The sequence below is a fragment of the Vanacampus margaritifer genome, chromosome 9 (genome assembly GCF_051991255.1).
Source record: "Vanacampus margaritifer isolate UIUO_Vmar chromosome 9, RoL_Vmar_1.0, whole genome shotgun sequence".
NCBI lineage: Eukaryota > Metazoa > Chordata > Actinopteri > Syngnathiformes > Syngnathidae > Vanacampus > Vanacampus margaritifer.
Window position 1 is genome coordinate 17,331,261 of NC_135440.1, and position 17,247 is coordinate 17,348,507.

The 17,247-nt window shown below is 37.5% G+C and overlaps 1 long non-coding RNA gene across 1 annotated transcript in view; it reads left to right on the top strand.

Moving 5' to 3' along the window:
• LOC144058417 (uncharacterized) overlaps positions 1 to 17,247 on the top strand; it is a 36,948-nt gene that overhangs the window by 7,449 nt on the left and 12,252 nt on the right. Inside the window, exon 2 of the long non-coding RNA XR_013295434.1 lies at positions 8,124 to 8,273. This is a non-coding gene — a long non-coding RNA (uncharacterized LOC144058417). The remainder of the gene's footprint in view (positions 1 to 8,123; positions 8,274 to 17,247) is intronic.

Sequence of the window (17,247 nt, forward strand, 5' to 3'; positions counted from 1 at the left end):
TCAGCTGGTATAAGTCTCAAGTTACCCTTGAAGGTAATTTGTGTTATGACAGTGTGTTTTGGATTGGGTCAGTGTGTTATGATGTTGATATCAGTTGCCATATGTAGTGACTATGTTCCTTAAATTGTCAGTTGACATGCTGTTGTTATGGTCTGGTTGTAACTTTTATTTTTCCTAGTCACTCTTACTTAATCATAGGCCTTGTAGCCTTATAATAATGTTTGATGAAGATTTATAAGCCACTCTTTGTTGTCTAGTCTTATACAGTTACTATGTCCCTTATGATCAAGTGGTCAGTTGCCATGCAGTTGCTACGGTCCGGTATTAGTCACTCTTATTTTGCCTGCTCAGCCTCAGAAAACAGGTGAGCTGTGATTGGTTGTTGCCTGAGCCCTGAGCAACTGTGATGTCATCTTCAGTCGACAGCCCTGAGACTAGTGGGGCTGCATAGAACATATTATTGTCCCCCCAAAATTTTGGGGTTGACTTCCACTTTAACACAGAGCTAGTTATTTCTCTCTATCAATGTTGCTCAAGGCTCTGTTTACGACCAATCACAGCTCACCTGGTTTCTGAAGCTCAGCTGTGATTGGTTGTCACCTGTTTTCTGAAGCTGAGCTGTGATTGGTTGCTACTTGAGCAACATTGATGCCATCTTCAGTCGACAGCAACGGCAAACGGCTGGATTTTGCTACTTAACTCATATTCCACAAATGTAATATGAATTAGGATGTCATGTTTAGATTAGTGAGGTCACATTTAACATTATTGTCAAAATATGTTGAGTTTTTTTTTAAACCATTTTATGTATATAAAATAAATAAATAATGTGCTCTAAACCTTCTCGGACTTTAATTTTGTTTTAATGAAGCTTGATATGCAATAAACACCCACAATACAATCAGCCGATAGTTCCCACTGAAACATTTTGTAATTATTATTATTATTATTTTTATACCTGGTGGGCATTAATTTTCATAAAATTGAGGAATTTTCCTTCCTTGTGAAAAGGAGAATTTCAAGTACAATTTGACTTGACCTTTGCAATAGCCCAGCGAACGTCGCTTGTTTTTTAATCTCAAACACAGTGGTCAGCTCAAACCATGACTACAAATGGGAGTTTTTGTTTTCATTTCAATGGGTGCTCAAGGAGAAACTGTTAAACAAAAAGATGAGGGTAAGATTGAGGTTTGAAGAGTAACAGGAAAAAGAGGTGTTCTGTCCTTTAAGCCACAAGGTTATGCAGCATTTTATCAAATCTCCTCTGACATTATCTTCCCTCCCGCCTTGTGAAAGCTAAACCCGCTGCAAAAACTGCCATACTGCAGTCTTCAAACGTTTGCACATCCCAAGCATTTTGTAGCCCAAATGTCTTTGTATGCACATCTAGAATCAATTCCGTTTTGATGGAGGAAAATGTACAAGTTCAGTCTGGCGGGCTCCTGTTGTTTACACTGTGCTCCAGTTTTTAACAGCTTCATAATCAAAAGCTTTTTCCCCACTCGGCTTTGTGTTGAACTCGCCGTCGTAATGGAGGAATAAATTGAAGTCGCTGGAATTTCAGCATACTATTATTTTTTATATGCTGCTCGTTATTTCACACAGAGACACATGTTGGCAGACACATTTGAAAATAATGTGTGTGTTGTCGTTACAGGACTTCAAAGCATTTTGCTTCCATAATTCTGATGTAATTCACCCCAATCCAGTCAAACTCAGCGCTTTTGTAATTACACTCTAACTGCAGACCCCAATTAATTAAAGCAGATCTTTGTTGTTGCCTGCTCTCTTGCCAGCTGCTACAAAATCTTTTCATTATTGACACAGTCCAGGAAGTGAAGATATCGCTGATCATCTGTGTGACAAAATGGTGAAATTAATTGATGGTGAAGTCAAACCTCAAAATTTGAGCGTCCCTGCAGTTTGGAAATTGACCAAATTTTCATGCGAAATACACCTGGGAAGACGTTGATTTCTGCAAATAATAAAAAAATAACGCTCCAATTGTTTACAATCCATAATCGTTTACCATTCAATATTTATGTTTGATGCCGTTGTACAATGAGATGAGATGGATAACAATCTGACTGCTATACATTATTTTGGACTAGTTTCTATTTGATCATGTCTGCAACAACAACAGTAGCTCAATTCATATCATTCTTGCTAGCTCTAAAAATATCAATCAATATAACTGCCTCAAATATTTTAAGGGAAAAAAAGAACAACGAATAAACAAATTGCATTTGGATAAGACTTCACCTTCACTGAGTTTTTTTATGGAGTAGACTTGTATATAAGTGAAATTTATTACTCAACAACTAATTTAATCATCACATTAATTGGTTATTATTTATAACAGTCAATGAATTGTTTGGATTTTTATTTAGTTTAATGTTGTTCAAATGCGCAGCTTTTCAACTGTTAATATTACGGATGCAACAAACAATTATTTTAATCATTGAATAATCAAATGATTACTTTGTCAATTATGATGAATCTGATCATTTAAAAAAAAAAAAATCCATGGCTTTATTTAAAAAAAAAAAATTCCATGGCTTTATTTTTTAAAAAAAAGGAAATTTTTCAACAGTGGAGACATTTCACAAACATAAACCAGTTTAGAGATAGACCGATATGTTTTTTTTTTCAGCTCATAACTTAGTTTAATTTTTTAAAGCATATGTTTATTGAACAACTTTCAATATTTGAAAAATATTGCCTTTTTCTTTGTAATCCTAGTCAATAGACAACTTTGTTTTGAAATTCTAGAAAAAATAAAAAAGTTAAATATGATTGTTGATGTTGTGACCCTGATGTTTTCTAGAGTAAATTAAGTTTTCTAAACTTTCAAAATATTTGAATGTTAATTTAAAAAAATATATATTTTAGCAAATAGCAAATACAGTATCTCATAAAGTTAATTGAAATAAAAATTCCCAGATAGTTAATACAGTTTTAAATTGATCTATTATCATCCGTATATGATTCTTCAAAAAGGCAGATGCCAACATTCGTCAAAATGCTCGATGTTGAAAATGATGATCGGCCGATAATCGGTATAGCCCTAATTCAGTTACTGGTTTGGTTTGATTGATGATGAAAATTATTAAATCATTAAAATACTCATTAGTTGCAGCACCTAGAATTATAAAAAAATAATAATAATTTTTAATCGTCCTGCCTGTAATAAGATATTCAACAAGTTCACGTTAACTGAGCATTCAACTGAAATTGTGACTAAAATGCCAGTGCATGATAATCTGCGTTATATTATATATTCATTTTCTGCACTTTCAACAATATATGAACCATTTACATATTTATCCATGCCAGCATGGACAGAGCTATTCGGTTAAAGCATGTGTTGATGCTACTGTGTTTGTGGTAATGAAGGCTGAAAATGGTGTTTATTTGGAGCTGCTTAATTAGCAGCAACAGTAATGAAGCCACATGGGACACAGTGTTGGTATCTGAACAGCCAGGACGGGATGATTATTTAGACTGGATTTGTCCAAGAAGCTGTTCTTTTTACTTTGTACACAACGCACACAGGGGCGCACACACAAGCTTTCGTTTGTTGATGTGCTGCCAAGAAAAGGTACGTGCACAGACACCTCGCCCCATGTGTGAGCGTTATGCACGTGTTTGTTTCTGCTTCGGTATTCAAATATATACGTGCGTGCGTGTGCATGTGTGTGTGTTTTGCAGCTTAAAGCAAAGCTTCCGGAGATTATTTGCTGTTTGTTTTTATGAGGGGCTACTTGATCATAGAGGTTTTGTTGCTAACGGCCTCAAATCTGCAGGAATTTAATTTCTTGATTATTTTTCATCCACTTTAAATTGCCAATTAAACCAGCACCAAAGGGATTTGCGTATGCAGCGTTACAGTCAAATCAGACTAAGTAAAGTAAACACGGGTGCGGAATAATGTTGATCCAGAGTGACACACACCAGTCATTTGAATTTAGAAAGTCACATGAAGTAAACAGGTCAGCTCATTTTTACCCACCATGTTTGTGACTCTTATCAGCTGATTGGGATGTTGAGCTAATCCCATGCAGACCTCAACGGTGGCACAACTCCAGCTGGGATAGAAACACAAGTTCAGAACATTTAGAGTGGGTGCCTATGTACAGAGTATTTAGTGGTAAGTTAAACAAATAATACAAATTAGGGGTCACAGGCGATATATATATTTTTAATTAATTAATTTAAAAAAAAAATTATCACATGCCTTCAATAGTTAACTCACAATAATCACAAATTTTATATACATCCTAAATGTGCAATAAAATGTACAATATATATATATATTTTTTTTTAAAACATAGAAGTGGGAAAAAAGTGTTAAACTAATAAAAATATGGTTGCATATTTTAATCATTGATACAGTAAATTTATAATAATTCATAAGCTTCGGCTTTATCCCGTCAGCCCTTTTTCTTTTCGGGTATAATTGCATGTGAAAAGCGAATGTTGTAAATTGGCTCTATGATGTCCGAAAGGAAAAATGAACAAATAAAAACAAAAAGCAAAAAAAAAATATTGAGTAATTAGAAAGATGTACTGTAAATAATGAGTGTGATATTGATTTGTGTTGAGGTTATATTTCTGCCACTAGATGGCATTATTTATTGCATTTGTAAGATGTTGGTGACAGCTCAGTACATTTTTCTTTTCATATTAAGAGCTACTGTGAAATTCTGCACATTTTTAAAATAGTAAAATACAACTTAACCCCAGTCTCAACAAATATATGCATTATTATTACATTTATTACTGCTAAATTTTGACGTAGACGTGTCTACTGCGTTATGACAAATTCCCCCAGTACATGCTTTCCAAGTAAGGGAAATCATTAATCGGCCGTTAAAAAAAATTGTGGCGTTAAAGGAACTTTAAATTAACTCAAAAATGAACACACTAATTGTGATACCTCTAATATAAATGCACTAGCTCACTATTTGGAAAATGATGTGCATTTTGCTGTCACGCTCTCTTGTTTTTTTCCCTCCTTGTATTTGATGCTATCCCAAAATGTCAATTTCAACATTTTACAAGCTGACAACCAGGATGCTGAAACTGCAATAAGACTGACAACACACGTTCTCATTTGCTTTCCACTCCCTGGCCTCTGTCTATTTCACACACACACATACACACTTTCTTCTTCTTACCCCCTCCTTTCCCCAAGGTTACCAAACTAGCTTATGGAGCAAAATGATGTATCTATCTACTGCTGATATCTGTTGTAGTGTGTACGTACGTACCAAATTTCAAGGTTGGATTTGATGTCATGCTGTGAGCAGGTTCATGTGATCACCTGAGGGTGGAGGTATTGAGCTCTGCACAGTTTTTTTTCCCCCTCACTTTGTTGCTCCAACCTGAGGAAACAAAACAACTGTAGCTGTCAGATTGACATTTATTGCAATGCATGAGATCCAACTTTGGGCAGGCGGTGAAAGATATATGAGGTAAACGGTAGCATTTAAAAAGTACTGTTTTAGAAATGTTGTTTTTAGAACAAACACTTTGATCAGTACTCCTATGCATATTCTTGTATGTGTCAACATCTATGCAGTATTCCCAAGAATTTAAGTAACATTGCTGCAATTCTCACAACTGTAAACAAAATAATTTAATGAGTCCAAATGTGTGCTCAGTTTAATAGGTTATTTCATGGGCCATGGCTTACGCACCCAATTTTTGTAGAATACTGTCCAGTTAAGTAGCTTTGACAAAATCCTCCAAACAAATGAACAAAATATGATTTTTTTTCTTTCTTTTTTTTTAAGAGAGGAAACAACAAAACAATTGGGTGGAGGAGGCAAGATGAGTGATATAAAAAGCGATGATGGCGAAAATAAAGCTATAGTGAAGCAACAAATCAATACTTCACTGCTGGGTGTCTCTCTTTGCTTCCTCACAGCTCGAGACACGCATACACAGACGCACATATTTTAAAGAGCGTGTCAACAGTTGTTAAGAGATTGGGATTACTGACTGTCGGAATGTTAAGCAGCCTGACAATATTTCGCTGTTAATGCTTTCTAAAAACGGTGTAAACGGCGGTAGGAAAATCCAGAAAAGAGAGTTCCATGAGGGCGCTAGTTAGGTGCCACCTGGACTATTTTTGATGGAACATCCCGGACCAGGATTTTCGCGGGTCATTAAAAACATTAAAAGTCATTAAATGAATTTTGCTAAAAATCAGGCCTCAAATGGCATTAAGAAGCATTAAATACTTTGTCGAGAGGCAGTAAGAAATTAAACACAATTGTTCTTTATGCTTTATTTTACATACAACGTTGTGCAATGGAGTTACTATAACACAGTTTAGCAGAATAAATGTGATAAAAAAATATATTAAAAAAAAGTGTTTTTGTGGGGACTGGTGACGAGTTGTAATTTACAATAAACAAAATGGCCCAGAGTCCACGAGTTCCTCCATGTTCAAAGTGCCAATTGCTCTGAATTTGAAAACAAAACCTTACATTTCCTGTCACCAACGTCCAACATGAAACACTAATGCCACCCAGTGGCAAAAAAAAAAAGACCTCAAAACTAATCTATGACTCAATGTTTCACATTCCGTCTAACTTTTAACTGTGGTTTTATGAATTCCTATAGAATTACTGTATCAATGAACTAGAAGATAAAATCACGTTTGTATTTGGCAGCCATAATTGCTCCACTTTTACCTTAATTAACAAGAGTATAAAAAACTTGAAAAAATATTTTATTGTACATTTACAATAAATATTACGTGTGATTAATGTACGATTTTTTAAAAACTTAACTATGGAAGCCATTAATTACCGTACAATTAAAAATTATAATCAACTAACAGCTCTAATATCTAAATTATATGTATATACTGTATGTATGTATGTACAGTATGTATATGTGTGCGCCACTGCGCGTGTGTGTGTACAGTGTACTTACAATGCAACATGGGCATTTAATTAATTTTATGTAAAAAGCATTCAATTCGATTTGAAGATACTGGCAGACACCCTGCATAAAGTTGAACATACAAATGTTGCACTGGATAGTGTTCCGCTCCAGTCCTGTAGGTGGCTGTTATGAGAATACTGAAGGTTAGTTGAGCAGCTTCAGAATGTTTTTTTTTTTAGTCTTCTTATCCGCCATATAAGTACCAAGTAGCCAAGACACATCATGCATCACTTTGCCATGTACACGATATTTACATAACCAACAGTCATATTTCTTTGTAATCCAAAGCCTTTTTGCAAGTCTCACTAGTAGAGTTGATCCTTTAGTTGCCCACTGAATTGAAGTCTCACAAGATATGTGGAGGTCTTAATCTTTTGTGCAACTTTAGAAAAGTATTTTCGCAAAACTGTGGATCAAGTACCAGATTGTACAACCTCAGGGGCATTCAACTTTCGAGGTTCTGCTGTATGTAACATACTGTATCTCTTGTGAAGCAGTGTGTGGGGAAAATAGATTTCTATCACTTTAATTCCTATAACTTGACTCTCATCGTAGCGCTTTCATTGATTTAAAAGGGGGCGAAAAAAAAGTACATCTTTTTCACTCTTTGTATCATTGATATCAGTAGTACAGCCTGGGGCAAATACACTTCTTGATGCATATTATTCTTTCGATATATAAAGCTCTACTACAGCATGTATTGGCAATGCTGCGAGCGGCATTCAATAGCTCCGCGATAGAATTTCCAGCAAATTGGGAAAATTGATCTGTCAGGTAAGGAACAGGATTTTTCATGATCAATATTAGTCACGAGCACAACAATTCTCACTGCTTCCACAGAATGAAAGTACATTTATTCTTGAGAGGCATATGTATCTCACAGACTTCCTTAGAAAGTTACTAACACGCACTGTATCGTGAAGAACATGCTAGGAGGACAAACCTGTAGGACAGACCACCCGGTGCACATCTACAGAGTGTGCGATGACAGTCTAAACCAATTAAGTCAGTCAGTGCTGTCAGCTCACTGCATCACTCTACTGTAGCTCGGGTTGCATTATTGATCTTAAGCCAGTTTAAAGTTGTCAGAGAACACCGCTTCCTCTCCTTTTTTTTTGCGTGCGTCACAGGCTGCATCACCTTCGTTCTCATTTGTGTTTCAGAGGTGACTTGAAAGCGAAATACCAAGCCCTCCTATCGGAGTTGATGAGCTGGAAAGATGAAGGTTGAAAGCGCACACGGGGCCTTTGCAAGGCTAGTGTGAGAAAAAGTGCCCACCTACAGCGCCAAGTGCTTCGACATTTGTGTCACAGGTAATATATTTCACACTAGTCTGACACTTGGTCTGGTATTGTTCCTCTAAGTATCTGTTATCCTCTCGCATAAATGTGCAACATTTTATGTTTAATGTTAACAAAAGTATGCTGCACATAGCAACATCGCAAAGGCATACCTACTTAACTCATTCACTCCCAGGCAATTTCAATGAAACAACCCCTTTTGCTTAGTTATTGTACTGAATATTGTGTTCTATTGCTATAAAAACATAGAACCTACCAAAAGATTAGAGTCTCTTCTTCCGTCAGGAAAAAAGTACATTTGTATCTGTTTCCGTTTTGCAGCAATTAGCATTAGAATATGGCTAAGTCTCATCGTTATTCAAAAATCTGATTAAAACAGTGGGGAAAGAGCTTTTTGCAACATGGCCCTGCTTGATCTCCTATACTCTGCTGCCACCTGATGGCCGTTTTTTGTAATAACTACCATTGCTTGAAACAACCTATTCAGGTCAGCGGCTGCTTCAAAGCCTTCTGTATGCTCTACTATAAAAAAAAACAACAACAACAAAAACAAAAGAGGAATTAGCCTGGGTAGTACTTTATAATAACAGTAAATGAAAACCTGGCAAATATGGCAAGAAACAGCAATTGACAATAAGCCGGACAGTCTAATTTTGCGCCTGGGTTGCGTTTTCTTTCTTTTGGCATTTTTATGGGTGGGCGCAGTTAAAAATGGAAGTTTGCGCTATTGAGGGACAGAACATAGTCCACTTGATTTCTGTCCAATCGAAAAGGCTTCATTCACTGCCATTAAATTCGGCGCAGCAAAGGTGCACGGTCTATATGGGGGAAGTATAACCAGACTGGTAAGTGTTATGACTTGAGACCGGCATCTAAACCACCTGAGCTGTATTGGACCACATTTTCCTCTGGATTTTAGTGGCCACTTCCCGATCACTTGTGTCACAAATGCGAAGTATGAAAACTCAAACCTCATTATATTACTAAAAGTTTTTTTTTGTTTTTTTAAAAGAACATTATGTATGATGGATGGCTTTTATTATGGCTCATCCTTGAAAGATATCCATTCTTCTATACAGTAACAGCTACTCCAGAGCCTAATGTACCTTTTTTTTTTTTTTTTTACTCCGTTGTTGATAAACATGTGCCATTTAGGAAATTAATTAAGGGTAAAGAACAAAACACGGTTCTCATCTGAAATTGGTGCAATGTTGTATAATGCCTTAACTCTCAATATTGGGTTGTTTCAAATATTTTACTATGGACGCTATACATTCTGAATATACATGTACCTGTTAAATTGTTGCTTATCATTGTTTTGTTTTATGGTTACACGGTACCTTGCATCATTATTGATTTAATGATTTGTTTGTAATCAGGGTGTCAATAGAAAATACAGGTTGCCCTCCACTAAACATCCCTGAATAAATAAAAGTTAAAATGAAGAAAATAATTAAAGCGAAAAAGAATATGCGCCACCTGAAGTTATTTGCTTCGCTGTAATTCCATGCCTTCTTTCAATACAAGCCTCAAGCAGAGGGAATTTACATAAACCTGTAACAGCGGCGCTTTATCATTTAATTGCTCCCCAGTGTAAGAGACACCTTAACATGCAAATAATACAGAAATTCTGAATTAAAATCCGAATACAGAGACTTGAATGGGGCATTTGTGAGTGGTTGACAACTGCGGCCCTCTTTGCTTAAAGACTTTTCAATTTCCTTCAGGCTGATAGCAAAAGTGACATTCTGGCTTTTAAGTGGGACTCTACAAATGTCATGTGTGTTGATGAGTCTGCTGTGAGCGTCGGATCGCAGCCTTTAAGAAAAATACGTTTGTATAGTTAACTAACGGTACAATTGTGTAGAATTATATACCATTAGTAATTTTATTTCATAGGTAAGGGCATAAAAATCACATGATTCACTCTGAAAACAGTTGGGTCAAAAATAACCCAATTATGGGTCAAATATGGACCGTTCCTCTACTTGGGTCGATTTGACCCAACTTTGAGTCAAAAAATGGGTCTTTTAGCGTAAAACAACTCATAAATATTGGTCAGATCCTTTATTTGGGTCAAAAAATTGGGTCATTTGGTATAAAACAACCCAGAAAAATGGGTCAAATTGACCCATAAAGTGAATCGGTCTATTTTTTATCCATAATTGAGTTACATTTGACCCAACTGTTTTTAGAGTGTTGATTGCCAAGTAGGTCTGTTTATGTTGTATGAAATTTATCATCTCTCACCAATTTGCCAAACCATCGAAATATTTTTCTTCTTTCGTCAGTCAGTGGTGGATGCGATTTTGACTTGCAAAAGGCGCTACTTTCAAAACTTTGACTTATGTTTGTACATACACTCTAAAAACAGTTGGGTCAAAAGTAACTCAATTATGGATCAAAAATGGACCGATCCACTTCATGGGTCAATTTGACCCAACCTTTTGGGTTGTTTTATACAAAATGACCCAATTTTTCTGACCCAAGTAAAGAATCTGACCAATATTTATGAGTTGTTTTACACTGAAAGACCCATTTCTTGGCTCAAAGTTGGGTCAAATTGACCCAAATAGAGGATCAGTCCATTTTTGACTCATAGTTGGGTTATTGTTGACCCAACTGTTTTCAGAGTGTACATTCATCTATGCAGATGTGTTGGTTAGTTGGTTAGTTTTAGTTCAGATCAGCTTATCCGCTATGTCTGTTGAGTGCAAAAGACGGTTGCGCGTGAATAAGCTCTCACTTCTTACTTTCAATTATGTTCTTGTGAGACAGTGTAATGTGAATGGTGTCATGTCAGGATCTGCTCTTCTGAAAAGCCTCTTAATGAACGTAATATTAGGCCAAGATTAAATTCAGGGTTGACAAAGCACATTAATTAACAAGAAGTGGGTTGTTCTGTGTAAGTGGGAGCAGCCTCTCCTTTGAGTGCCTGCATACAACAGGAAGGCTTAGCACTGTCGTTTACCTGCATACTAAGACATGCTGAGTAAGTCCTTCTGTGAACACTGATTGGTCCCCGTGGACACATGGACTCACTGATTGGTCCTCGGTACACACAGGACAGCAGGAAGACAGTCCTCATAAAGAGAGATGGATGTTTAATATCTTGCAGCTCCCTGGATGTGTGTTTGGTCCTGTGTCTCTGATGTGTTGTTGTTTGTCTCACCGTTGAAGCTTGATTTTTTTTTCACTCTCTCTCTCTCTATTGCTTTTTCTGTAAAACTTCCTTGACTCTTTTTCTGTCCTTTTCTCTCACCTTCTTTCTTTCCTCCAATGGTAGCTTTCATAAAATGCTCTTCTGTGTGAAATGAGACGGAGGAGATTGGCTTGGAGTATTAACGCTAGAGAGGGAGAGAGATTCAGTAAGGAGGTTGTAAAAATGAGTCCTCCGCGGGGAAATGCCCACAGCTGTATTAAGATCTGTCTCCTTGTCTTTTAAATGGCTCCCATTCTCCAACTAATTGTTTTGAAGCCAGCCTTGTAAATCCCTGGCGAGATTTGGCGCTACTCACAGAATTAGCCCGGAGTTACAGAAATATCTCCCTTTTATCAATCTTTGAGAGGGAAATATATATTTTCACCCTCCCCCTTGTCCTCTCTCAATCTGTAAAAGTCTTTCTGTACATCGTCTATTATACAGTATGCCTCATAAAAGCGTTTATGTTTAATTCATTTCACGAGCAACGTGGCGATGTTGACAAACTGAATGCAGTTCAAATAACAGTGTGTCAACCAGACCTCAGCGAAACTGGGTGGGACTGCTAGTATTTTTCTTGTTGCAGTAGTTTTTAGCCAAACATATTGTACAGCATCGTATATAAATTAAAAATTTTTAATTTTTTTTGTACGTTTCTAAAACGTCCGGTCACAACAGCCCGCCCCATCCTCCAAACCCTTTAGGAGGCAAGAGCCAAGTGTATGCCCGTCCTTGCGCTCTTGAGACGTGATGTGTATTTAAATATATTTGTGGGTATTGGGGACTAGTGGTAATTTCAATGAGTGCACAAGTTGCTTCGTATTGTAATTAAACTACTTTTAAATTGAAAAGAAAAACATATTGTTGATGTCACAAACACCGAACATGAAACGCTGATCTCATCTAGTGACAGAAAAATGACCCCGACACAAATCTATGACTATGTTTTACGCTCCTTACGCAGGAAACCTAAAACAGTAAAGACAAAAAAAAAAATAACACAATATATACAGTACAGTTTTAACTTTACATACTCAAGAGGATGCAAATGCACAATATGCAGAAGACAGATAGACAGGTAGAGTGATATGGAGCTTAAGTCTCTCTTTTGGTCCCGTTTATTTAGCCCGTTTTTCTATGATTACCGTACTTAGATTGTTTGCATTTAGTTTCGTTAATGAATCATTGATCTTTTTTGTTTGTTTCAAAGATTGCTGTTGTTATCCGCTTATCAGTTTCCCCAGTTGAACACACCTGTGGTAAAACTGCTTTACAATTACATTTTTACTAATAATGCCAGTGTTTGACTATTGTTTTCTGGAGTTCATGTTAGAACTCAAGGGCACTGCGGTAATGAGATAAACTTTCTAATGAAAACTTTTAAAGCGCTAAACAACCTTGGGCACCAATGTTGTATGGAGCAGTCAAGACAAGGTGAAGGGACTGTACATCAGAAGGTGGAGATAGTACCAAGGAAACAAGAGAATTAAAGTATTAAATTGTTGCTTTGTGAGCATGACTCAATGTCAGCCCTGAATCAACAACCTTGTGAAGTTGGTATATTTATCCACCCAATGTGACTCTGAGCCAAGGGGACTTTGGAGGAAAGTGCGGCCTTCCCTTTGTATGCAAGTCAAATGAAGCCAAGTTAGTTTGACTGATATGGATATTACTGGGCTGGATATTACCACCGAAGCAGGTTTTTCCATATTCATGCTGATTATTTTTGGTCTTTTCACACAAAGCGGGATTAAATGCTGCCTGCTGAACAGTCAGAAACCAATCAGTGGCTTTGATGTGAAGCCTTGGCAGACGAAGGGTGGGAGAAGTGAAAGGGGAGGGAAGAGAACGGCTGTTTGGGGGAGAAGTAGAGTTGAGAGAGGGGGGGAAAAAAAGGCTGTAAACAGATGAAGGAAGCGAGAGAGAAAAGCGAGCACACTTGAGAAGGACCCGGAGTGAGGCGATGAGTTGAAAGAGCGTCCGTTCTGGTCAAGATGAGATGGTTGATTGCGTATGGATGCCATCCAGGAAGTATCCGGAGTGGATTGGAAGAGCGTGGAGTCCTTTGAGAGCTTCTCTTTTAATCATGGCTGCCGGGGCTTTGGGAACTCGCCTCACCAAGGAGAGGACACTCTTAATTAGACAGCATGTTACTGCACATCCCCGTTAGAGCAACACGCTGCACGCCAATGATTACACTTTGCTTTTGTCTCACACCAACAAACATGCACACATTTCTAAAGTTATGCTGGCTTTTAGTGACCTTTTTTCCACATACATAAAATCGAGCAGTGTACAATAGTCCCATTTTAAAGAATCCTGAAAAAAAGGTGACTTTCAAGTCTTTAAAACCTGAAATTGGTAGTAAGAGTGTCGTTATTTTAGAACAATATGACTCAAGTGAATTAAAAAGTACTCCCCAAAGAATTACTTAAGTACTTGGTGGGGGAAAAAAGTAATGAGTAGTTTATTTTTGTTAATCAAAGCATGAATTTCAGCGTAACATTCCATGGAGTGGATTTATTTTTCTATAATTAATTTCGTGTAATCATTTATTTTATATTTCAACTGGAAAAGGAACAATATTTTTAACAAGACTTTACACTGATTAGATCGGCTGGATCGGGATTGGCCGATAATTTGCAATTTTTTTAAATTAATTAATTTATTTATTTTGTAAAAACAGTGCTCAGCTGTAATGTCTTAATTTGCCCAATCAATGACATAATTGATTGGCTCCGAAATAAGACATTATTATGTTATAATAAATGTTTATCAGTGTTTTTGAAATACTTTTTTGAAGTTAGTTTGCCCCCCCCCCCCCCCCATGCATTTTAATTGCATTTAATCCCCTGCAAATGGAGGCCATCGACTGTAAAGTAAATAAAAAGTTGTTTACTCCATCTTCTGATCGAATTGATGATCGGTTATCGTTTTATATTTCTATCTGTTTCCGTTTTGCAGCAATTAGCATTAGAATATAGATAAGTTTCATCATTATTCACAAATCGATTTAGAACTGAGCTTTTTTTCCAACATGGCCCTGGTTGATCTATTTTGCTCTGCTGCCACCTGCTGGCCGTTTGTGTAATAACTACCATTTCTTCACCCGTTATCTGTAGTTGAGAGGCTGCATCAAAGCCTATGCTCTAGCATAAAAAAAGAAAGATGTAAAAATGTATAAATGTGTCTTTGAGACATTTAAAATAGAACATATTTATACGTTTTTGGGAACACATGAGTTAAGTGGAACGTAAAGCCCTCCAATAAGTACTTTTTTAAAATTTAACATTTTTTTTTGTGGATAAATGTTGCATCGTGTTTTCAATGTAGTATGTCCACCATGTTTGTATTGTGTTTGAGTCGTACTTTTCTGGCGTTGGCTAGGCATGTCCAGTTCTGAATCTTATATAGTGGTTAATACATAATACATGACGTGCACTCGACTTTTTCAAACTGCTCCAAACATGTGACAAGGCTAAATATGCTAAACGTCATAGCCACAGTTTAGGGTCGGACTCTGAGGGGAAAGTCTTGAGCCAGAGCTTGCCCTCTAAGCCAAGAGCAGCCCCAGAGCCAGGCAGGCACTGACAATGTGACTGATGCTGGCTGGCAGCTGGCTACACACTCCTACTGTTAGAGAGGTGGAAAGATAGAGAGAGACAGCGGGGAGAGATGAATGATTCAGGTCATGTGTCAGAACAGGATTGATTTGGATCCCGACCAAAAACACTGATGGCTTATGGAGACAGAGAGATGGATGGCGTGACAAAGAAAGAATGACTAATAGATTTTGGATACCTCAAGTTGCCAGTTGGCTCCTGTTGAATGGAGGAGGTCATTGGGAATTAGCTGGATGGTATACTCTAGCCGGATTGCTTCTGCTTGTGAGATTGGGATCTGTTGCTATTTCAGCACTTACGTCTATATGGCTTCATGTTGTCGCAATAAAGAGCTCACATCTTGTGCACAATGGAACGTGGCACAAAGCAGATATTCAGAGTCATGGAGCTTTTTAAGTCCATGCTAGCTGCCTCATCCCTTTATACTGCAGAGTATCTCATCAATTCTCCGAGCATTGTCTTGCTCCGCATTGTCCTCTAAAGCGGCCAGATGCCCACAGCCACCAAACACCAGAGCAGACACAATAGACCAACACCGAGAGAAACGGAGTCTTGGCACAAGGAAGCTGCATGTACCCACAATTAACAAGCGCACAAACTCACCTATAGCGCACGCGTGCTCATGCACACTCGCTGGGGCTCCGAGGCAAAAAGCTGGCGCGACAAAAGCAGAGGGCCAGGCTCCTCCTATACAAGCCCGGTGGGGTTTTGGATGGACGCACACATATACACATTGCACCACAGGATAATTCCAGAGACCACATCCTGAAGACTAAGACGAGAGATGCAGGGGATCACATCAAATGAAGAAAATGATGTTGATGTGGAGTAGAAAGAAGGGAACAATGATACAAGCTCAACTGTTTGTTTGATGGGAAAGGACACTCCATATACACCAGCCGTCTGTTGAACAGGTTTAAAGGGATGCTTGACTCGTTGGGCCATTTTCAACAGTAAAAAGTTCATATTTTGTCCAGAATTAATTTGATAACGTCATTATTTTTCATGTACAATTAATACCTTTAAAAACTAATTTGTCCACTTGTTGTCGACTGATGATGACATCACCTGTGCTGAGGATAATGACCAATTATGGCTCAGTTTTCTGGGTTTGGTCAGCTAACTGAACCATGATTGGTATTTACCTACTTCCTCAGCACAGGTGATGTCATAATTGTCATCTTCAGTCGACAGCAAGTGGAAAAAAAAATTGTTTTTAAAGGTATTAATTGTACATGAAAAATGAATTTTTTAAATTAATTCTGGCCAAAATTTTTACTGTTTACTGCTGAAAATGGCTCAATGAGTTAAGTATTCCTTTAACATACTCTTGTGTCCCAAGCTCTTAGGCTGCAAGTTTGAAAACCCTGAAGTAAACTATAGAAAAGCACATGACCCCAAATATGGTCATTGAAGTGACAGGAAGTCTTTGGTCATCTATTTGAATGCAAATGTCTGTTGTGGCTCTTCTCATAGATTAACCAAATTTGGGGGAATAGGAAGGTACAACGGATAGCTCGAATAAAACTTGACTAGCAGGTATTGTGATAAACTGACATTTGTCACCAAAGCCAGACTACATACACACACACACACACATACACACAAACAGGCCCCATTCTGGCCCAAACTAGGTGTTGAGATGTGCAATTGTGTATTATGCCTGACATGTATAGTGTTGTATGGTGAAAATACAAGATAAATCACTTAGTGTTTCATTGTTCACTGTCTGTACTCAACACATGATCAAACTGAGGATCTTTGACTGAATAATTAAAGGCAAGCATGTAGGAAGTGTAATTGCAGCCCAATTCGTGACGTGCTTGGTTGTGTGACAGACGGACTGTGTGTGTACTCAGGTGTGTTCTCATCAAGATGCATGTTAGTTCTAAAGTACAAACTCACTTAAAGATGGGGTCTTGGAGAGGAACCATACACAGCATTTTTCAAGACTAGAAAACTGCCCTTACCAAGTTTCCACCAATCAAAAACAGCACAGTAATAGGCAGCTTTCTTTCTTATTTCCTATTTCCAACAATAAAAAAGATGCTGAGTCATGTAATGCAAATCTAAGTCAAATCTCTTGAATAGTAAATCGAAGTCAAGTATTTTCCAAGTTTTTGGCATGCAAGTTGCAAGTCCTAAAAAGGGCAACTTGAGT